This window comes from Pseudophryne corroboree, chromosome 3 (assembly GCF_028390025.1).
Source record: "Pseudophryne corroboree isolate aPseCor3 chromosome 3, aPseCor3.hap2, whole genome shotgun sequence".
In the NCBI taxonomy this organism is placed as follows: Eukaryota; Metazoa; Chordata; class Amphibia; order Anura; family Myobatrachidae; genus Pseudophryne; species Pseudophryne corroboree.
In genome coordinates this window covers 803,902,507-803,924,986 of record NC_086446.1, presented here as the reverse complement: position 1 = coordinate 803,924,986, position 22,480 = coordinate 803,902,507, and the positions used below count along the sequence as shown (strand labels likewise).

Here is a 22,480-nt window from a genome sequence, read left to right as displayed (position 1 = left end):
ACAGTGCAAGACCACCCAGCATGAGAAGCTCTGCCCAGCACAGGGCAAGGTCACCCAGCATGAGAAGCTCCACCCAGCATGAGTAGCTCCGCCCAGCACAGTGCAAGACCACCCAGCATGAGAAGCTCCACCCAGCACAGGGCAAGACCACCCAGCATGAGAAGCTCCGCCCAGCACAGCGCAAGACCGCCCAGCATGAGAAGCTCCTCCCAGCACAGGGCAAGACCGCCCAGCATGAGAAGCTCCGCCCAGCACAGTGCAAGACCACCCAGCATGAGAAGCACCGCCCAGCACAGCGCAAGACCACCCAGCATGAGAAGCTCCGCCCAGCACAGCGCAAGACCACCCAGCATGAGAAGCTCCGCCCAGCACAGCGCAAGACCGCCCAGCATGAGAAGCTCCTCCCAGCACAGGGCAAGACCGCCCAGCATGAGAAGCTCCGCCCAGCACAGTGCAAGACCACCCAGCATGAGAAGCTCTGCCCAGCACAGTGCAAGACCACCCAGCATGAAAAGCTCCGCCCAGCACAGCGCAAGACCACCCAGCATGAGAAGCTCCGCCCAGCACAGTGCAAGACCACCCAGCATGAGAAGCTCCGCCCAGCACAGTGCAAGACCGCCCAGGATGAGAAGCGCTGCCCAGCACAGGGCAAGACCGCCCAGCATGAGAAGCTCCTCCCAGCACAGGGCAAGACCGCCCAGCATGAGAAGCTCCGCCCAGAACATGGCAAGACCACCCAGCATGAGAAGCTCCACCCAGCACAGGGCAAGACCACCCAGCATGAGAAGCTCCACCCAGCTCAGGGCAAGACCACCCAGCATGAGAAGCTCTGCCCAGCACAGGGCAAGGTCACCCAGCATGAGAAGCTCCGCCCAGCACAGGGCAAGACCGCCCAGCATGAGAAGCTCCTCCCAGCACAGGGCAAGACCGCCCAGCATGAGAAGCTCCGCCCAGCACACTGCAAGACCACCCAGCATGAGAAGCTCCGCCCAGCACAGTGTAAGACCACCCAGCATGAGAAGCTCCGCCCAGCACAGGGCAAGACCACCCAGCATGAGTAGCTCCGCCCAGCACAGTGCAAGACCACCCAGCATGAGAAGCTCCGCCCAGCACAGTGCAAGACCACCCAGCATGAGAAGCTCTGCCCAGCACAGGGCAAGGTCACCCAGCATGAGAAGCTCCGCCAAGCACAGGGCAAGACCGCCCAGGATGAGAAGCGCTGCCCAGCACAGGGCAAGACCGCCCAGCATGAGAAGCTCCTCCCAGCACAGGGCAAGACCACCCAGCATGAGAAGCTCCGCCCAGCACAGGGAAAGACCACCCAGCATGAGAAGCTCCGCCCAGCACAGGGCAAGACCGCCCAGGATGAGAAGCTCCGCCCAGCACAGGGCAAGACCACCCAGCATGAGAAGCTCCACCCAGCACAGGGCAAGACCACTCAGCATGAGAAGCTCCGCCCAGCACAGGGCAAGGTCACCCAGCATGAGAAGCTCCGCCCAGCACAGGGCAAGACCACCCAGCATGAGAAGCTCCGCCCAGCACAGGGCAAGACCACCCAGCATGAGAAGCTCCACCCAGCACAGGGCAAGACCGCCCAGCATGAGAAGCTCCGCCCAGCACAGGGCAAGACCACCCAGCATGAGAAGCTCCACCCAGCACAGGGCAAGACCGCCCAGCATGAGAAGCTCCGCCCAGCACAGGGCAAGGTCACCCAGCATGAGAAGCTCCACCCAGCACAGGGCAAGACCACTCAGCATGAGAAGCTCCGCCCAGCACAGGGCAAGGTCACCCAGCATGAGAAGCTCCGCCCAGCACAGGGCAAGACCACCCAGCATGAGAAGCTCCGCCCAGCACAGGGCAAGACCACCCAGCATGAGAAGCTCCACCCAGCACAGGGCAAGACCGCCCAGCATGAGAAGCTCCGCCCAGCACAGGGCAAGACCACCCAGCATGAGAAGCTCCACCCAGCACAGGGCAAGACCGCCCAGCATGAGAAGCTCCGCCCATCACAGTGCAAGACCACCCAGCATGAGAAGCTCCGCCCATCACAGTGCAAGACCACCCAGCATGAGAAGCTCCACCCAGCACAGCGTAAGACCACCCAGCATGAGAAGCTCCGCCCAGCACAGTGCAAGACCACCCAGCATGAGAAGCACCGCCCAGCACAGCGTAAGACCACCCAGCATGAGAAGCTCCGCCCAGCACAGGGCAAGACCACCCAGCATGAGAAGCTCTGCCCAGCACAGGGCAAGGTCACCGAGCATGAGAAGCTCCTCCCAGCACAGGGCAAGGTCACCCAGCATGAGAAGCTCCACCCAGCACAGGGCAAGACCGCCCAGCATGAGAAGCTCCTCCCAGCACAGGGCAAGGTCACCCAGCATGAGAAGCTCCACCCAGCACAGGGCAAGACCGCCCAGGATGAGAAGCGCTGCCCAGCACAGGGCAAGACCGCCCAGCATGAGAAGCTCCTCCCAGCACAGGGCAAGACCGCCCAGCATGAGAAGCTCCGCCCAGCACAGGGCAAGACCACCCAGCATGAGAAGCTCCACCCAGCACAGGGCAAGACCACCCAGCATAAGAAGCTCTGCCCAGCACAGGGCAAGGTCACCCAGCATGAGAAGCTCCGCCAAGCACAGGGCAAGACCGCCCAGCATGAGAAGCTCCTCCCAGCACAGGGCAAGACCGCCCAGCATGAGAAGCTCCGCCCAGCACAGTGCAAGACCACCCAGCATGAGAAGCTCCGCCCAGCACAGGGCAAGATCACCCAGTATGAGAAGCTCCGCCCAGCACAGTGCAAGACCACCCAGCATGAGAAGCTCCGCCCAGCACAGGGCAAGACCACCCAGCATGAGTAACTCCGCCCAGCACAGTGCAAGACCACCCAGCAAGAGAAGCCCAGCACAGTGCAAGACCACCAAGCATGAGAAGCTCTTCCCAGCACAGGGCAAGGTCACCCAGCATGAGAAGCTCCGCCCAGCACAGGGCAAGACCGCCCAGCATGAGAAGCTCCTCCCAGCACAGGGCAAGACCGCCCAGCATGAGAAGCTCCGCCCAGCACAGTGCAAGACCTCCCAGCATGAGAAGCACCGCCCAGCACATGGCAATACCACCCAGCATGAGAAGCTCCACCCAGCACAGTGCAAGACCACCCAGCATGAGAAGCTCCTCCCAGCACAGGGCAAGACCGCCCAGCATGAGAAGCTCCGCCCAGCACAGGGCAAGACCGCCCAGGATGAGAAGCGCTGCCCAGCACAGGGCAAGACCGCCCAGCATGAGAAGCTCCTCCCAGCACAGGGCAAGACCGCCCAGGATGAGAAGCGCTGCCCAGCACAGGGCAAGACCGCCCAGCATGAGAAGCTCCTCCCAGCACAGGGCAAGACCGCCCAGCATGAGAAGCCCCGCCCAGCACAGGGCAAGACCACCCAGCATGAGAAGCTCCTCCCAGCACAGGGCAAGACCGCCCAGCATGAGAAGCACCGCCCAGCACAGCGCAAGACCACCCAGCATGAGAAGCTCCGCCCAGCACAGCGCAAGACCGGCCAGCATGAGAAGCTCCTCCCAGCACAGGGCAAGACCACCCAGCATGAGAAGCTCTGCCCAGCACAGTGCAAGACCACCCAGCATGAGAAGCTCCGCCCAGCACAAGACCACCCAGCATGAGAAGCACCACCCAGCACAGTGCAAGACCTCCCAGCATGAGAAGCTCCGCCCAGCACAGTGCAAGACCACCCAGCATGAGAAGCTCTGCCCAGCACAGGGCAAGACCACCCAGCATGAGAAGCTGCACCCAGCACAGCGTAAGACTACCCAGCATGAGAAGCTCCGCCCAGCACAGTGCAAGACCACCCAGCATGAGAAGCTCCGCCCAGCACAGTGCAAGACCACCCAGCATGAGAAGCTCCGCCCAGTACAGGGCAAGACCACCCAGCATGAGAAGCACCGCCCAGCAAAGTGCAAGACCACCCAGCATGAGAAGCTCCACCCAGCACAGGGCAAGACCGCCCAGGATGAGAAGCGCTGCCCAGCACAGGGCAAGACCGCCCAGCATGAGAAGCTCCTCCCAGCACAGGGCAAGACCGCCCAGCATGAGAAGCTCCGCCCAGCACAGGGCAAGACCACCCAGCATGAGAAGCTCCACCCAGCACAGGGCAAGACCACCCAGCATGAGAAGCTCCACCCAGCTCAGGGCAAGACCACCCAGCATGAGAAGCTCTGCCCAGCACAGGGCAAGGTCACCCAGCATGAGAAGCTCCGCCCAGCACAGGGCAAGACCGCCCAGCATGAGAAGCTCCTCCCAGCACAGGGCAAGACCGCCCAGCATGAGAAGCTCCGTCCAGCACAGTGCAAGACCACCCAGCATGAGAAGCTCCGCCCAGCACAGTGTAAGACCACCCAGCATGAGAAGCTCCGCCCAGCACAGGGCAAGACCACCCAGCATGAGAAGCTCCGCCCAGCACAGTGCAAGACCACCCAGCATGAGAAGCTCCGCCCAGCACAGTGTAAGACCACCCAGCATGAGAAGCTCCGCCCAGCACAGGGCAAGACCACCCAGCATGAGTAGCTCCGCCCAGCACAGTGCAAGACCACCCAGCATGAGAAGCTCCGCCCAGCACAGTGCAAGACCACCCAGCATGAGAAGCTCTGCCCAGCACAGGGCAAGGTCACCCAGCATGAGAAGCTCCACCCAGCATGAGTAGCTCCGCCCAGCACAGTGCAAGACCACCCAGCATGAGAAGCTCCACCCAGCACAGGGCAAGACCACCCAGCATGAGAAGCTCCGCCCAGCACAGCGCAAGACCGCCCAGCATGAGAAGCTCCTCCCAGCACAGGGCAAGACCGCCCAGCATGAGAAGCTCCGCCCAGCACAGTGCAAGACCACCCAGCATGAGAAGCACCGCCCAGCACAGCGCAAGACCACCCAGCATGAGAAGCTCCGCCCAGCACAGCGCAAGACCACCCAGCATGAGAAGCTCCGCCCAGCACAGCGCAAGACCGCCCAGCATGAGAAGCTCCTCCCAGCACAGGGCAAGACCGCCCAGCATGAGAAGCTCCGCCCAGCACAGTGCAAGACCACCCAGCATGAGAAGCTCTGCCCAGCACAGTGCAAGACCACCCAGCATGAAAAGCTCCGCCCAGCACAGCGCAAGACCACCCAGCATGAGAAGCTCCGCCCAGCACAGTGCAAGACCACCCAGCATGAGAAGCTCCGCCCAGCACAGTGCAAGACCGCCCAGGATGAGAAGCGCTGCCCAGCACAGGGCAAGACCGCCCAGCATGAGAAGCTCCTCCCAGCACAGGGCAAGACCGCCCAGCATGAGAAGCTCCGCCCAGAACATGGCAAGACCACCCAGCATGAGAAGCTCCACCCAGCACAGGGCAAGACCACCCAGCATGAGAAGCTCCACCCAGCTCAGGGCAAGACCACCCAGCATGAGAAGCTCTGCCCAGCACAGGGCAAGGTCACCCAGCATGAGAAGCTCCGCCCAGCACAGGGCAAGACCGCCCAGCATGAGAAGCTCCTCCCAGCACAGGGCAAGACCGCCCAGCATGAGAAGCTCCGCCCAGCACACTGCAAGACCACCCAGCATGAGAAGCTCCGCCCAGCACAGTGTAAGACCACCCAGCATGAGAAGCTCCGCCCAGCACAGGGCAAGACCACCCAGCATGAGTAGCTCCGCCCAGCACAGTGCAAGACCACCCAGCATGAGAAGCTCCGCCCAGCACAGTGCAAGACCACCCAGCATGAGAAGCTCTGCCCAGCACAGGGCAAGGTCACCCTGCATGAGAAGCTCCACCCAGCATGAGTAGCTCCGCCCAGCACAGTGCAAGACCACCCAGCATGAGAAGCTCCGCCCAGCACAGTGCAAGACCACCCAGCATGAGAAGCTCCGCCCAGCACAGGGCAAGACCGCCCAGCATGAGAAGCTCCCAACACAGGGCAAGACCGCCCAGCATGAGAAGCTCCGCCCAGCACAGTGCAAGACCACCCAGCATGAGAAGCTCTGCCCAGCACAGTGCAAGACCACCCAGCATGAGAAGCTCCACCCAGCACAGGGCAAGACCACCCAGCATGAGAAGCTCCGCCCAGCACAGCGCAAGACCGCCCAGCATGAGAAGCTCCTCCCAGCACAGGGCAAGACCGCCCAGCATGAGAAGCTCCGCCCAGCACAGTGCAAGACCACCCAGCATGAGAAGCACCGCCCAGCACAGCGCAAGACCACCCAGCATGAGAAGCTCCGCCCAGCACAGCGCAAGACCACCCAGCATGAGAAGCTCCGCCCAGCACAGCGCAAGACCGCCCAGCATGAGAAGCTCCTCCCAGCACAGGGCAAGACCGCCCAGCATGAGAAGCTCCGCCCAGCACAGTGCAAGACCACCCAGCATGAGAAGCTCTGCCCAGCACAGTGCAAGACCACCCAGCATGAAAAGCTCCGCCCAGCACAGCGCAAGACCACCCAGCATGAGAAGCTCCGCCCAGCACAGTGCAAGACCACCCAGCATGAGAAGCTCCGCCCAGCACAGTGCAAGACCACCCAGCATGAGAAGCTCTGCCCAGCACAGGGCAAGACCACCCAGCATGAGAAGCTCCACCCAGCACAGCGTAAGACCGCCCAGCATGAGAAGCTCCGCCCAGCACAGTGCAAGACCACCCAGCATGAGAAGCTCTGCCCAGCACAGGGCAAGGTCACCCAGCATGAGAAGCTCCGCCAAGCACAGGGCAAGACCGCCCAGGATGAGAAGCGCTGCCCAGCACAGGGCAAGACCGCCCAGCATGAGAAGCTCCTCCCAGCACAGGGCAAGACCACCCAGCATGAGAAGCTCCGCCCAGCACAGGGAAAGACCACCCAGCATGAGAAGCTCCGCCCAGCACAGGGCAAGACCGCCCAGGATGAGAAGCTCCGCCCAGCACAGGGCAAGACCACCCAGCATGAGAAGCTCCACCCAGCACAGGGCAAGACCACTCAGCATGAGAAGCTCCGCCCAGCACAGGGCAAGGTCACCCAGCATGAGAAGCTCCGCCCAGCACAGGGCAAGACCACCCAGCATGAGAAGCTCCGCCCAGCACAGGGCAAGACCACCCAGCATGAGAAGCTCCACCCAGCACAGGGCAAGACCGCCCAGCATGAGAAGATCCGCCCAGCACAGGGCAAGACCACCCAGCATGAGAAGCTCCACCCAGCACAGGGCAAGACCGCCCAGCATGAGAAGCTCCGCCCAGCACAGGGCAAGGTCACCCAGCATGAGAAGCTCCACCCAGCACAGGGCAAGACCACTCAGCATGAGAAGCTCCGCCCAGCACAGGGCAAGGTCACCCAGCATGAGAAGCTCCGCCCAGCACAGGGCAAGACCACCCAGCATGAGAAGCTCCGCCCAGCACAGGGCAAGACCACCCAGCATGAGAAGCTCCACCCAGCACAGGGCAAGACCGCCCAGCATGAGAAGCTCCGCCCAGCACAGGGCAAGACCACCCAGCATGAGAAGCTCCACCCAGCACAGGGCAAGACCGCCCAGCATGAGAAGCTCCGCCCATCACAGTGCAAGACCACCCAGCATGAGAAGCTCCGCCCATCACAGTGCAAGACCACCCAGCATGAGAAGCTCCACCCAGCACAGCGTAAGACCACCCAGCATGAGAAGCTCCGCCCAGCACAGTGCAAGACCACCCAGCATGAGAAGCACCGCCCAGCACAGCGTAAGACCACCCAGCATGAGAAGCTCCGCCCAGCACAGGGCAAGACCACCCAGCATGAGAAGCTCTGCCCAGCACAGGGCAAGGTCACCGAGCATGAGAAGCTCCTCCCAGCACAGGGCAAGGTCACCCAGCATGAGAAGCTCCACCCAGCACAGGGCAAGACCGCCCAGCATGAGAAGCTCCTCCCAGCACAGGGCAAGGTCACCCAGCATGAGAAGCTCCACCCAGCACAGGGCAAGACCGCCCAGGATGAGAAGCGCTGCCCAGCACAGGGCAAGACCGCCCAGCATGAGAAGCTCCTCCCAGCACAGGGCAAGACCGCCCAGCATGAGAAGCTCCGCCCAGCACAGGGCAAGACCACCCAGCATGAGAAGCTCCACCCAGCACAGGGCAAGACCACCCAGCATAAGAAGCTCTGCCCAGCACAGGGCAAGGTCACCCAGCATGAGAAGCTCCGCCAAGCACAGGGCAAGACCGCCCAGCATGAGAAGCTCCTCCCAGCACAGGGCAAGACCGCCCAGCATGAGAAGCTCCGCCCAGCACAGTGCAAGACCACCCAGCATGAGAAGCTCCGCCCAGCACAGGGCAAGATCACCCAGTATGAGAAGCTCCGCCCAGCACAGTGCAAGACCACCCAGCATGAGAAGCTCCGCCCAGCACAGGGCAAGACCACCCAGCATGAGTAACTCCGCCCAGCACAGTGCAAGACCACCCAGCATGAGAAGCCCAGCACAGTGCAAGACCACCAAGCATGAGAAGCTCTTCCCAGCACAGGGCAAGGTCACCCAGCATGAGAAGCTCCGCCCAGCACAGGGCAAGACCGCCCAGCATGAGAAGCTCCTCCCAGCACAGGGCAAGACCGCCCAGCATGAGAAGCTCCGCCCAGCACAGTGCAAGACCTCCCAGCATGAGAAGCACCGCCCAGCACATGGCAATACCACCCAGCATGAGAAGCTCCACCCAGCACAGTGCAAGACCACCCAGCATGAGAAGCTCCTCCCAGCACAGGGCAAGACCGCCCAGCATGAGAAGCTCCGCCCAGCACAGGGCAAGACCGCCCAGGATGAGAAGCGCTGCCCAGCACAGGGCAAGACCGCCCAGCATGAGAAGCTCCTCCCAGCACAGGGCAAGACCGCCCAGGATGAGAAGCGCTGCCCAGCACAGGGCAAGACCGCCCAGCATGAGAAGCTCCTCCCAGCACAGGGCAAGACCGCCCAGCATGAGAAGCCCCGCCCAGCACAGGGCAAGACCACCCAGCATGAGAAGCTCCACCCAGCACAGCGCAAGACCACCCAGCATGAGAAGCTCCACCCAGTACAGGGCAAGACCACCCAGCATGAGAAGCACTGCCCAGCACAGGGCAAGGTCACCCAGCATGAGAAGCTCCGCCCAGCACAGGGCAAGACCGCCCAGCATGAGAAGCTCCTCCCAGCACAGGGCAAGACCGCCCAGCATGAGAAGCTCCACCCAGCACAGTGCAAGACCACCCAGCATGAGAAGCTCCGCCCAGCACAGGACAAGACCACCCAGTATGAGAAGCTCCACCCAGCACAGTGCAAGACCACCCAGCATGAGAAGCTCTGCCCAGCACAGGGCAAGGTCACCCAGCATGAGAAGCTCCGCCCAGCACAGGGCAAGACCGCCCAGCATGAGAAGCTCCTCCCAGCACAGGGCAAGACCGCCCAGCATGAGAAGCTCCGCCCAGCACAGTGCAAGACCTCCCAGCATGAGAAGCACCGCCCAGCACAGGGCAGGACCACCCAGCATGAGAAGCTCCACCCAGCACAGTGCAAGACCACCCAGCATGAGAAGCTCCTCCCAGCACAGGGCAAGACCGCCCAGCATGAGAAGCTCCGCCCAGCACAGTGCAAGACCACCCAGCATGAGAAGCTCTGCCCAGCACAGTGCAAGACCACCCAGCATGAGAAGCTCCGCCCAGCACAGCGCAAGACCACCCAGCATGAGAAGCTCCGCCCAGCACAGCGCAAGACCACCCAGCATGAGAAGCTCCGCCCAGCACAGCGCAAGACCGGCCAGCATGAGAAGCTCCTCCCAGCACAGGGCAAGACCGCCCAGCATGAGAAGCTCCGCCCAGCACAGTGCAAGACCACCCAGCATGAGAAGCTCTGCCCAGCACAGTGCAAGACCACCCAGCATGAGAAGCTCCGCCCAGCACAAGACCACCCAGCATGAGAAGCACCACCCAGCACAGTGCAAGACCTCCCAGCATGAGAAGCTCCGCCCAGCACAGTGCAAGACCACCCAGCATGAGAAGCTCTGCCCAGCACAGGGCAAGACCACCCAGCATGAGAAGCTGCACCCAGCACAGCGTAAGACTACCCAGCATGAGAAGCTCCGCCCAGCACAGTGCAAGACCACCCAGCATGAGAAGCTCCGCCCAGCACAGTGCAAGACCACCCAGCATGAGAAGCTCCGCCCAGTACAGGGCAAGACCACCCAGCATGAGAAGCACCGCCCAGCAAAGTGCAAGACCACCCAGCATGAGAAGCTCCACCCAGCACAGGGCAAGACCGCCCAGGATGAGAAGCGCTGCCCAGCACAGGGCAAGACCGCCCAGCATGAGAAGCTCCTCCCAGCACAGGGCAAGACCGCCCAGCATGAGAAGCTCCGCCCAGCACAGGGCAAGACCACCCAGCATGAGAAGCTCCACCCAGCACAGGGCAAGACCACCCAGCATGAGAAGCTCCACCCAGCTCAGGGCAAGACCACCCAGCATGAGAAGCTCTGCCCAGCACAGGGCAAGGTCACCCAGCATGAGAAGCTCCGCCCAGCACAGGGCAAGACCGCCCAGCATGAGAAGCTCCTCCCAGCACAGGGCAAGACCGCCCAGCATGAGAAGCTCCGTCCAGCACAGTGCAAGACCACCCAGCATGAGAAGCTCCGCCCAGCACAGTGTAAGACCACCCAGCATGAGAAGCTCCGCCCAGCACAGGGCAAGACCACCCAGCATGAGAAGCTCCGCCCAGCACAGTGCAAGACCACCCAGCATGAGAAGCTCCGCCCAGCACAGTGTAAGACCACCCAGCATGAGAAGCTCCGCCCAGCACAGGGCAAGACCACCCAGCATGAGTAGCTCCGCCCAGCACAGTGCAAGACCACCCAGCATGAGAAGCTCCGCCCAGCACAGTGCAAGACCACCCAGCATGAGAAGCTCTGCCCAGCACAGGGCAAGGTCACCCAGCATGAGAAGCTCCACCCAGCATGAGTAGCTCCGCCCAGCACAGTGCAAGACCACCCAGCATGAGAAGCTCCACCCAGCACAGGGCAAGACCACCCAGCATGAGAAGCTCCGCCCAGCACAGCGCAAGACCGCCCAGCATGAGAAGCTCCTCCCAGCACAGGGCAAGACCGCCCAGCATGAGAAGCTCCGCCCAGCACAGTGCAAGACCACCCAGCATGAGAAGCACCGCCCAGCACAGCGCAAGACCACCCAGCATGAGAAGCTCCGCCCAGCACAGCGCAAGACCACCCAGCATGAGAAGCTCCGCCCAGCACAGCGCAAGACCGCCCAGCATGAGAAGCTCCTCCCAGCACAGGGCAAGACCGCCCAGCATGAGAAGCTCCGCCCAGCACAGTGCAAGACCACCCAGCATGAGAAGCTCTGCCCAGCACAGTGCAAGACCACCCAGCATGAAAAGCTCCGCCCAGCACAGCGCAAGACCACCCAGCATGAGAAGCTCCGCCCAGCACAGTGCAAGACCACCCAGCATGAGAAGCTCCGCCCAGCACAGTGCAAGACCGCCCAGGATGAGAAGCGCTGCCCAGCACAGGGCAAGACCGCCCAGCATGAGAAGCTCCTCCCAGCACAGGGCAAGACCGCCCAGCATGAGAAGCTCCGCCCAGAACATGGCAAGACCACCCAGCATGAGAAGCTCCACCCAGCACAGGGCAAGACCACCCAGCATGAGAAGCTCCACCCAGCTCAGGGCAAGACCACCCAGCATGAGAAGCTCTGCCCAGCACAGGGCAAGGTCACCCAGCATGAGAAGCTCCGCCCAGCACAGGGCAAGACCGCCCAGCATGAGAAGCTCCTCCCAGCACAGGGCAAGACCGCCCAGCATGAGAAGCTCCGCCCAGCACACTGCAAGACCACCCAGCATGAGAAGCTCCGCCCAGCACAGTGTAAGACCACCCAGCATGAGAAGCTCCGCCCAGCACAGGGCAAGACCACCCAGCATGAGTAGCTCCGCCCAGCACAGTGCAAGACCACCCAGCATGAGAAGCTCCGCCCAGCACAGTGCAAGACCACCCAGCATGAGAAGCTCTGCCCAGCACAGGGCAAGGTCACCCTGCATGAGAAGCTCCACCCAGCATGAGTAGCTCCGCCCAGCACAGTGCAAGACCACCCAGCATGAGAAGCTCCGCCCAGCACAGTGCAAGACCACCCAGCATGAGAAGCTCCGCCCAGCACAGGGCAAGACCGCCCAGCATGAGAAGCTCCCAACACAGGGCAAGACCGCCCAGCATGAGAAGCTCCGCCCAGCACAGTGCAAGACCACCCAGCATGAGAAGCTCTGCCCAGCACAGTGCAAGACCACCCAGCATGAGAAGCTCCACCCAGCACAGGGCAAGACCACCCAGCATGAGAAGCTCCGCCCAGCACAGCGCAAGACCGCCCAGCATGAGAAGCTCCTCCCAGCACAGGGCAAGACCGCCCAGCATGAGAAGCTCCGCCCAGCACAGTGCAAGACCACCCAGCATGAGAAGCACCGCCCAGCACAGCGCAAGACCACCCAGCATGAGAAGCTCCGCCCAGCACAGCGCAAGACCACCCAGCATGAGAAGCTCCGCCCAGCACAGCGCAAGACCGCCCAGCATGAGAAGCTCCTCCCAGCACAGGGCAAGACCGCCCAGCATGAGAAGCTCCGCCCAGCACAGTGCAAGACCACCCAGCATGAGAAGCTCTGCCCAGCACAGTGCAAGACCACCCAGCATGAAAAGCTCCGCCCAGCACAGCGCAAGACCACCCAGCATGAGAAGCTCCGCCCAGCACAGTGCAAGACCACCCAGCATGAGAAGCTCCGCCCAGCACAGTGCAAGACCACCCAGCATGAGAAGCTCTGCCCAGCACAGGGCAAGACCACCCAGCATGAGAAGCTCCACCCAGCACAGCGTAAGACCGCCCAGCATGAGAAGCTCCGCCCAGCACAGTGCAAGACCACCCAGCATGAGAAGCTCTGCCCAGCACAGGGCAAGGTCACCCAGCAAGAGAAGCTCCGCCAAGCACAGGGCAAGACCGCCCAGGATGAGAAGCGCTGCCCAGCACAGGGCAAGACCGCCCAGCATGAGAAGCTCCTCCCAGCACAGGGCAAGACCACCCAGCATGAGAAGCTCCGCCCAGCACAGGGAAAGACCACCCAGCATGAGAAGCTCCGCCCAGCACAGGGCAAGACCGCCCAGGATGAGAAGCTCCGCCCAGCACAGGGCAAGACCACCCAGCATGAGAAGCTCCACCCAGCACAGGGCAAGACCACTCAGCATGAGAAGCTCCGCCCAGCACAGGGCAAGGTCACCCAGCATGAGAAGCTCCGCCCAGCACAGGGCAAGACCACCCAGCATGAGAAGCTCCGCCCAGCACAGGGCAAGACCACCCAGCATGAGAAGCTCCACCCAGCACAGGGCAAGACCGCCCAGCATGAGAAGCTCCGCCCAGCACAGGGCAAGACCACCCAGCATGAGAAGCTCCACCCAGCACAGGGCAAGACCGCCCAGCATGAGAAGCTCCGCCCAGCACAGGGCAAGGTCACCCAGCATGAGAAGCTCCACCCAGCACAGGGCAAGACCACTCAGCATGAGAAGCTCCGCCCAGCACAGGGCAAGGTCACCCAGCATGAGAAGCTCCGCCCAGCACAGGGCAAGACCACCCAGCATGAGAAGCTCCGCCCAGCACAGGGCAAGACCACCCAGCATGAGAAGCTCCACCCAGCACAGGGCAAGACCGCCCAGCATGAGAAGCTCCGCCCAGCACAGGGCAAGACCACCCAGCATGAGAAGCTCCACCCAGCACAGGGCAAGACCGCCCAGCATGAGAAGCTCCGCCCAGCACAGGGCAAGACCACCCAGCATGAGAAGCTCCACCCAGCACAGCGTAAGACCGCCCAGCATGAGAAGCTCCGCCCAGCACAGTGCAAGACCACCCAGCATGAGAAGCTCTGCCCAGCACAGGGCAAGGTCACCCAGCATGAGAAGCTCCGCCAAGCACAGGGCAAGACCGCCCAGGATGAGAAGCGCTGCCCAGCACAGGGCAAGACCGCCCAGCATGAGAAGCTCCTCCCAGCACAGGGCAAGACCACCCAGCATGAGAAGCTCCGCCCAGCACAGGGAAAGACCACCCAGCATGAGAAGCTCCGCCCAGCACAGGGCAAGACCGCCCAGGATGAGAAGCTCCGCCCAGCACAGGGCAAGACCACCCAGCATGAGAAGCTCCACCCAGCACAGGGCAAGACCACTCAGCATGAGAAGCTCCGCCCAGCACAGGGCAAGGTCACCCAGCATGAGAAGCTCCGCCCAGCACAGGGCAAGACCACCCAGCATGAGAAGCTCCGCCCAGCACAGGGCAAGACCACCCAGCATGAGAAGCTCCACCCAGCACAGGGCAAGACCGCCCAGCATGAGAAGCTCCGCCCAGCACAGGGCAAGACCACCCAGCATGAGAAGCTCCACCCAGCACAGGGCAAGACCGCCCAGCATGAGAAGCTCCGCCCAGCACAGGGCAAGGTCACCCAGCATGAGAAGCTCCACCCAGCACAGGGCAAGACCACTCAGCATGAGAAGCTCCGCCCAGCACAGGGCAAGGTCACCCAGCATGAGAAGCTCCGCCCAGCACAGGGCAAGACCACCCAGCATGAGAAGCTCCGCCCAGCACAGGGCAAGACCACCCAGCATGAGAAGCTCCACCCAGCACAGGGCAAGACCGCCCAGCATGAGAAGCTCCGCCCAGCACAGGGCAAGACCACCCAGCATGAGAAGCTCCACCCAGCACAGGGCAAGACCGCCCAGCATGAGAAGCTCCGCCCAGCACAGGGCAAGACCACCCAGCATGAGAAGCTCCACCCAGCACAGGGCAAGACCACCCAGCATGAGTAGCTCCGCCCAGCACAGTGCAAGACCACCCAGCATGAGAAGCTCCGCCCAGCACAGTGCAAGACCACCCAGCATGAGAAGCTCTGCCCAGCACAGGGCAAGGTCACCCAGCATGAGAAGCTCCACCCAGCATGAGTAGCTCCGCCCAGCACAGTGCAAGACCACCCAGCATGAGAAGCTCCACCCAGCACAGGGCAAGACCACCCAGCATGAGAAGCTCCGCCCAGCACAGCGCAAGACCGCCCAGCATGAGAAGCTCCTCCCAGCACAGGGCAAGACCGCCCAGCATGAGAAGCTCCGCCCAGCACAGTGCAAGACCACCCAGCATGAGAAGCACCGCCCAGCACAGCGCAAGACCACCCAGCATGAGAAGCTCCGCCCAGCACAGCGCAAGACCACCCAGCATGAGAAGCTCCGCCCAGCACAGCGCAAGACCGCCCAGCATGAGAAGCTCCTCCCAGCACAGGGCAAGACCGCCCAGCATGAGAAGCTCCGCCCAGCACAGTGCAAGACCACCCAGCATGAGAAGCTCTGCCCAGCACAGTGCAAGACCACCCAGCATGAAAAGCTCCGCCCAGCACAGCGCAAGACCACCCAGCATGAGAAGCTCCGCCCAGCACAGTGCAAGACCACCCAGCATGAGAAGCTCCGCCCAGCACAGTGCAAGACCGCCCAGGATGAGAAGCGCTGCCCAGCACAGGGCAAGACCGCCCAGCATGAGAAGCTCCTCCCAGCACAGGGCAAGACCGCCCAGCATGAGAAGCTCCGCCCAGAACATGGCAAGACCACCCAGCATGAGAAGCTCCACCCAGCACAGGGCAAGACCACCCAGCATGAGAAGCTCCACCCAGCTCAGGGCAAGACCACCCAGCATGAGAAGCTCTGCCCAGCACAGGGCAAGGTCACCCAGCATGAGAAGCTCCGCCCAGCACAGGGCAAGACCGCCCAGCATGAGAAGCTCCTCCCAGCACAGGGCAAGACCGCCCAGCATGAGAAGCTCCGCCCAGCACACTGCAAGACCACCCAGCATGAGAAGCTCCGCCCAGCACAGTGTAAGACCACCCAGCATGAGAAGCTCCGCCCAGCACAGGGCAAGACCACCCAGCATGAGTAGCTCCGCCCAGCACAGTGCAAGACCACCCAGCATGAGAAGCTCCGCCCAGCACAGTGCAAGACCACCCAGCATGAGAAGCTCTGCCCAGCACAGGGCAAGGTCACCCTGCATGAGAAGCTCCACCCAGCATGAGTAGCTCCGCCCAGCACAGTGCAAGACCACCCAGCATGAGAAGCTCCGCCCAGCACAGTGCAAGACCACCCAGCATGAGAAGCTCCGCCCAGCACAGGGCAAGACCGCCCAGCATGAGAAGCTCCCAACACAGGGCAAGACCGCCCAGCATGAGAAGCTCCGCCCAGCACAGTGCAAGACCACCCAGCATGAGAAGCTCTGCCCAGCACAGTGCAAGACCACCCAGCATGAGAAGCTCCACCCAGCACAGGGCAAGACCACCCAGCATGAGAAGCTCCGCCCAGCACAGCGCAAGACCGCCCAGCATGAGAAGCTCCTCCCAGCACAGGGCAAGACCGCCCAGCATGAGAAGCTCCGCCCAGCACAGTGCAAGACCACCCAGCATGAGAAGCACCGCCCAGCACAGCGCAAGACCACCCAGCATGAGAAGCTCCGCCCAGCACAGCGCAAGACCACCCAGCATGAGAAGCTCCGCCCAGCACAGCGCAAGACCGCCCAGCATGAGAAGCTCCTCCCAGCACAGGGCAAGACCGCCCAGCATGAGAAGCTCCGCCCAGCACAGTGCAAGACCACCCAGCATGAGAAGCTCTGCCCAGCACAGTGCAAGACCACCCAGCATGAAAAGCTCCGCCCAGCACAGCGCAAGACCACCCAGCATGAGAAGCTCCGCCCAGCACAGTGCAAGACCACCCAGCATGAGAAGCTCCGCCCAGCACAGTGCAAGACCACCCAGCATGAGAAGCTCTGCCCAGCACAGGGCAAGACCACCCAGCATGAGAAGCTCCACCCAGCACAGCGTAAGACCGCCCAGCATGAGAAGCTCCGCCCAGCACAGTGCAAGACCACCCAGCATGAGAAGCTCTGCCCAGCACAGGGCAAGGTCACCCAGCATGAGAAGCTCCGCCAAGCACAGGGCAAGACCGCCCAGGATGAGAAGCGCTGCCCAGCACAGGGCAAGACCGCCCAGCATGAGAAGCTCCTCCCAGCACAGGGCAAGACCACCCAGCATGAGAAGCTCCGCCCAGCACAGGGAAAGACCACCCAGCATGAGAAGCTCCGCCCAGCACAGGGCAAGACCGCCCAGGATGAGAAGCTCCGCCCAGCACAGGGCAAGACCACCCAGCATGAGAAGCTCCACCCAGCACAGGGCAAGACCACTCAGCATGAGAAGCTCCGCCCAGCACAGGGCAAGGTCACCCAGCATGAGAAGCTCCGCCCAGCACAGGGCAAGACCACCCAGCATGAGAAGCTCCGCCCAGCACAGGGCAAGACCACCCAGCATGAGAAGCTCCACCCAGCACAGGGCAAGACCGCCCAGCATGAGAAGCTCCGCCCAGCACAGGGCAAGACCACCCAGCATGAGAAGCTCCACCCAGCACAGGGCAAGACCGCCCAGCATGAGAAGCTCCGCCCAGCACAGGGCAAGGTCACCCAGCATGAGAAGCTCCACCCAGCACAGGGCAAGACCACTCAGCATGAGAAGCTCCGCCCAGCACAGGGCAAGGTCACCCAGCATGAGAAGCTCCGCCCAGCACAGGGCAAGACCACCCAGCATGAGAAGCTCCGCCCAGCACAGGGCAAGACCACCCAGCATGAGAAGCTCCACCCAGCACAGGGCAAGACCGCCCAGCATGAGAAGCTCCGCCCAGCACAGGGCAAGACCACCCAGCATGAGAAGCTCCACCCAGCACAGGGCAAGACCGCCCAGCATGAGAAGCTCCGCCCAGCACAGGGCAAGACCACCCAGCATGAGAAGCTCCACCCAGCACAGCGTAAGACCGCCCAGCATGAGAAGCTCCGCCCAGCACAGTGCAAGACCACCCAGCATGAGAAGCTCTGCCCAGCACAGGGCAAGGTCACCCAGCATGAGAAGCTCCGCCAAGCACAGGGCAAGACCGCCCAGGATGAGAAGCGCTGCCCAGCACAGGGCAAGACCGCCCAGCATGAGAAGCTCCTCCCAGCACAGGGCAAGACCACCCAGCATGAGAAGCTCCGCCCAGCACAGGGAAAGACCACCCAGCATGAGAAGCTCCGCCCAGCACAGGGCAAGACCGCCCAGGATGAGAAGCTCCGCCCAGCACAGGGCAAGACCACCCAGCATGAGAAGCTCCACCCAGCACAGGGCAAGACCACTCAGCATGAGAAGCTCCGCCCAGCACAGGGCAAGGTCACCCAGCATGAGAAGCTCCGCCCAGCACAGGGCAAGACCACCCAGCATGAGAAGCTCCGCCCAGCACAGGGCAAGACCACCCAGCATGAGAAGCTCCACCCAGCACAGGGCAAGACCGCCCAGCATGAGAAGCTCCGCCCAGCACAGGGCAAGACCACCCAGCATGAGAAGCTCCACCCAGCACAGGGCAAGACCGCCCAGCATGAGAAGCTCCGCCCAGCACAGGGCAAGGTCACCCAGCATGAGAAGCTCCACCCAGCACAGGGCAAGACCACTCAGCATGAGAAGCTCCGCCCAGCACAGGGCAAGGTCACCCAGCATGAGAAGCTCCGCCCAGCACAGGGCAAGACCACCCAGCATGAGAAGCTCCGCCCAGCACAGGGCAAGACCACCCAGCATGAGAAGCTCCACCCAGCACAGGGCAAGACCGCCCAGCATGAGAAGCTCCGCCCAGCACAGGGCAAGACCACCCAGCATGAGAAGCTCCACCCAGCACAGGGCAAGACCGCCCAGCATGAGAAGCTCCGCCCAGCACAGGGCAAGGTCACCCAGCATGAGAAGCTCCGCCCAGCACAGGGCAAGACCACCCAGCATGAGAAGCTCCACCCAGCACAGGGCAAGACCACTCAGCATGAGAAGCTCCGCCCAGCACAGGGCAAGGTCACCCAGCATGAGAAGCTCCGCCCAGCACAGGGCAAGACCACACAGCATGAGAAGCTCCGCCCAGCACAGGGCAAGACCGCCCAGCATGAGAAGCTCCGCCCAGCACAGGGCAAGACCACCCAGCATGAGAAGCTCCACCCAGCACAGGGCAAGACCGCCCAGCATGAGAAGCTCCGCCCAGCACAGGGCAAGACCACCCAGCATGAGAAGCTCCGCCCAGCACAGGGCAAGACCACCCAGCATGACAAGTGCCACCCAGGGCTGCAATTGCGTTTTAAAATGTGATCTTAACGCAGGTGTCACGACTGCCGGGACTACAGGTAGCCCCCTTCGTACACAGCATGGCTGCGTATGACCTGCGCACCGGCGCCGTGTTTTCACCCGCAGTGGCGTGTGATGTCACGCGGCCGCCCCTTAAATGTTCTGGACACACCTGCGATCGCATCATTTCAGGAGTGTTATAATACAAAGCGTTATTAGATGAATGTATCAACCTCACATGTTCTGCTGCAGAATGTGTAACACTACACATACAGGAGAGAACAGACCTACCAAATCACAAATAGAGATGAGCGGGTTCCGTTTTACTCGGTTCTCAAAACTACATCTTATTGGCTCACAGACGTCACGTGTTTTGGATAGCCATTAAGAAAAATCCGGATAAAACCGAACTAGCGTTAATTCTGGTGTTACATACGAACTCGCTCATCTCTACTCAGAACAGTGCTGACTGGAGATTATATTCCCCATATGTACCAAGCAATATCCCATTCCTGCAATTAGTGAAGGTATACGGCATACGCTGACAACATGGGGGGATAAAAGTAAAACACCCTCAGTCTGGGAGTTGGTGTAATGGAATGGACGCTCACGCTTTACATAGTGTACTGTATATCTCCGACACAAGAGCCCGTAATGTTACTTAGCCAACCTTAATTTTGTCACAACCCGGTGTTGGGCCTTGGATTTGGGCTTTGCGGCACCCGGCAAGCAGGTCGCAGCCCCCTGGTCAGGTATCTGGTAGTTAGAAGAAGTGCAACAGATGACCATTGAAATTAGTTGACGCTGGAGATCTCTGAAGATAACCCATGGTAGTCGGAACTGAAAGCACTTGAAGATAATTGATGTTTATTCGATGTTGGAGACACTGATGATAGCCAATGGCACACAACACTGGAAACACTGAGAAGGATCGATGTTCTAACCAATGGTATGCAACACTGGATATAACTGATAGCACTGGACACACGTGGAAGGATTGATGTTTAATCGATGGTGAGTAACACTGGAGACAGCTGATAGCGTACAGCACTGGAGACATGTGGAAGGACTTGAGATACACTGGTGAATACTTAGAGCACTTGAGATACACTGGTGAATACTTAGAGCACTGGAGAACGCTGGGAATATGGAGTAGCACCGGAGAACCAAATGAGTACGCAGCACAGAGCCTGAGAACAGCTTATAGGCCCATGCAGCCACTGACAGTCGTTCAGGCACCTTCCTGTTCCCGGGGACCTGCTTTATACCCTTAGGTGGGCTGCCATTGGTGGAAGGAGTCAGCTGAGGATTACCAGCACTCCCAGTCAATAGTCTGGTCAGCTGATCAGGAAATATGGCTGCACCCAGGTCCAGTTGTGGAGGGAACTCTGGACTAGGCCCAAATACTAGGAAGCAGACATCACGGAGACAGCGGCAGCTACTGGGAACTTCATGTGGACACAATGAACAGAGAGACCAGAAGCTGGTGGCTTCATCAGGAGTGAGTAACACAGACTGCAGGTTATAACATCAGCGCATGCTGTAGCTAGGAAGCAGAAGTCTGTACGGAGCTTTGCAAGACTGGGAGAATCCCTGAAAGCCGTGCAGATCAGGAGGTAAGGCTCCAGGAACACTTAGCACATGTATGAAATTCTGTAGTTCAGGATCCTGACAGATTTGTAGTTCCACAAAGCTGGAAATCCACAGGCTGCTTAAAGCTGCTCTTAAGTGAATCTCACAAACTCAAATAGGGAAATTTACTAAGTCCCGATTTCATTCCAGTTTCCACTTTTATATGAAAACTCTGTAATTTACTAAACAGCAATCACGGCAGAGTTCTAATTACAGCCATCCACAGAAACACCAATCAATAGACCATCGGCCAAACACAGTTTGATTTCCACATTTACCTCATAGAACACGGGAATTTACTAAGGATTGGTATTCTCAACCAGTGCCGACAATAGCCAAACACTGCCGGGAATAGATGGAATTCATACACAAATAGAACTTTCAAATGGACCTGCTTCTGGCTGGCGTGCTTGGAGAAAAATGCACGGATCAGTGAGATGTCTAAAGTTGTACTGTCACGGTGTGTGCATGCCAGGGGGGGCTGGGACTTGTAGTTCCACAGCAAAAGACATTATTGAAAATTTTTTTACACAAAAGCTATGAAGTCACCATCCACAGCCCAGGGGTGGCGGCCATAAACCCATTCTTCATCCCTGGTCCATGGGTGCCTGGAGGGAGTCCTTTTTACTGGGGGGTCCCCGCTCACCCAGGGAACCCTGGCCAGGGGTGACTAGTTAGGGGGGTAATGCCACGGTCGGTAATGCCCCCGGCTGTGGCATTTTCTGCTTGACCAGTGGAGCCTGGTGCTGGTTTAAAAAATACGGGAGACCCCTACGTCCTTTTTCCCACTATATTTTTGGAACCAGGACCGGTCCAAGAGCCCGGTGCTGGTTTTTAAAATAACCCCTACGCAATTTTTCCTAGTATTTTAACATCCAGGGCCAGCTCAAAGAGGGAACCCACGCAATTTTTTTTATTATTTTTCTCTAGTTAAATACTGTACACAGTGAAGCCCTGCACGGATCTTAGTGATCCGGCCAGGCTTCAATGCGTCATGTCTGGTAGTGTTTTACTAAACTCCGCCGTAAAACACACTACCCGACAATACGAAGGACATCGACATCGGTGAACCCTAATTGGAAAAACACGGCAGTTTAGTAAATTACCATGTTTTTTCCAAAAAGTTGCAATCTCAAATGGCCGGTTAATCCCCCCCCCCCCCCCCTTGCCCCCCGCTTCACCCCTGTCCCCGCTGCAGCTGTCGGGAGAGCCGATAGAAACTGGTAGACGGCAACAGTGGGGCCCCCTTGCAAGAAGCATCGAAGGGACTGCAGAGGAGCTTATAAATAGGGGCAGCACCTGACAAGCTCAGATAGTGACGTGTGAGAGAGGCCTGGCACCAGCGGTAATCCCCTGGCAGACAGACCCTGGGAGACACCCCCGTAGTGACAGAGCCCTCCACAGTGTGAGTGACAGCGGCTGGGAGGCACGGCTCAGACGGAGTATAACAGAAGCAGCAAGCCCTGGAGGTTCCCTGGCAGCTGACAGCTCGTTATACGGCGGACCCTGGTGCCCGGAGACCGGGGAGCTATCGGCAGCTGTGACATTAAGGAGGCGGGTGGTGGGACATCCATCCCTCCTTCCAGGGTGTTGCTGAAGTGGACCGAACAGTCGGACTGTGGGCCAGATGTACTAAGCATTGAAAAGTGATAAACAGTGGAGAGAGACACAATTGGGAGAGCTAAAGTACCAGCCAATCAGCTCCTGTCAT

General features: G+C 60.7%; 2 protein-coding genes across 3 annotated transcripts in view; one reads left to right on the top strand and one right to left on the bottom strand.

Annotated features, from left to right (window-relative positions):
* Window positions 1-20,880, bottom strand: part of LOC135057451 (alpha-2-macroglobulin-like protein 1) — a 275,363-nt gene extending 254,483 nt beyond the window's left edge. The window contains exon 1 of the mRNA XM_063963344.1: window positions 19,808-20,880. The gene's annotated coding sequence lies outside the window, so the exon portion shown is untranslated. The remainder of the gene's footprint in view (window positions 1-19,807) is intronic.
* LOC135056914 (alpha-2-macroglobulin-like protein 1) overlaps window positions 20,424-22,480 on the top strand; it is a 416,894-nt gene continuing 414,837 nt past the window's right edge. The window contains exon 1 of one of the 2 annotated variants that reach the window (XM_063962689.1): window positions 20,424-20,638. The gene's annotated coding sequence lies outside the window, so the exon portion shown is untranslated. Of the gene's footprint in view, window positions 20,754-22,480 lie in introns of both variants that reach the window. The other variant, XM_063962688.1, reaches the window with a different exon arrangement.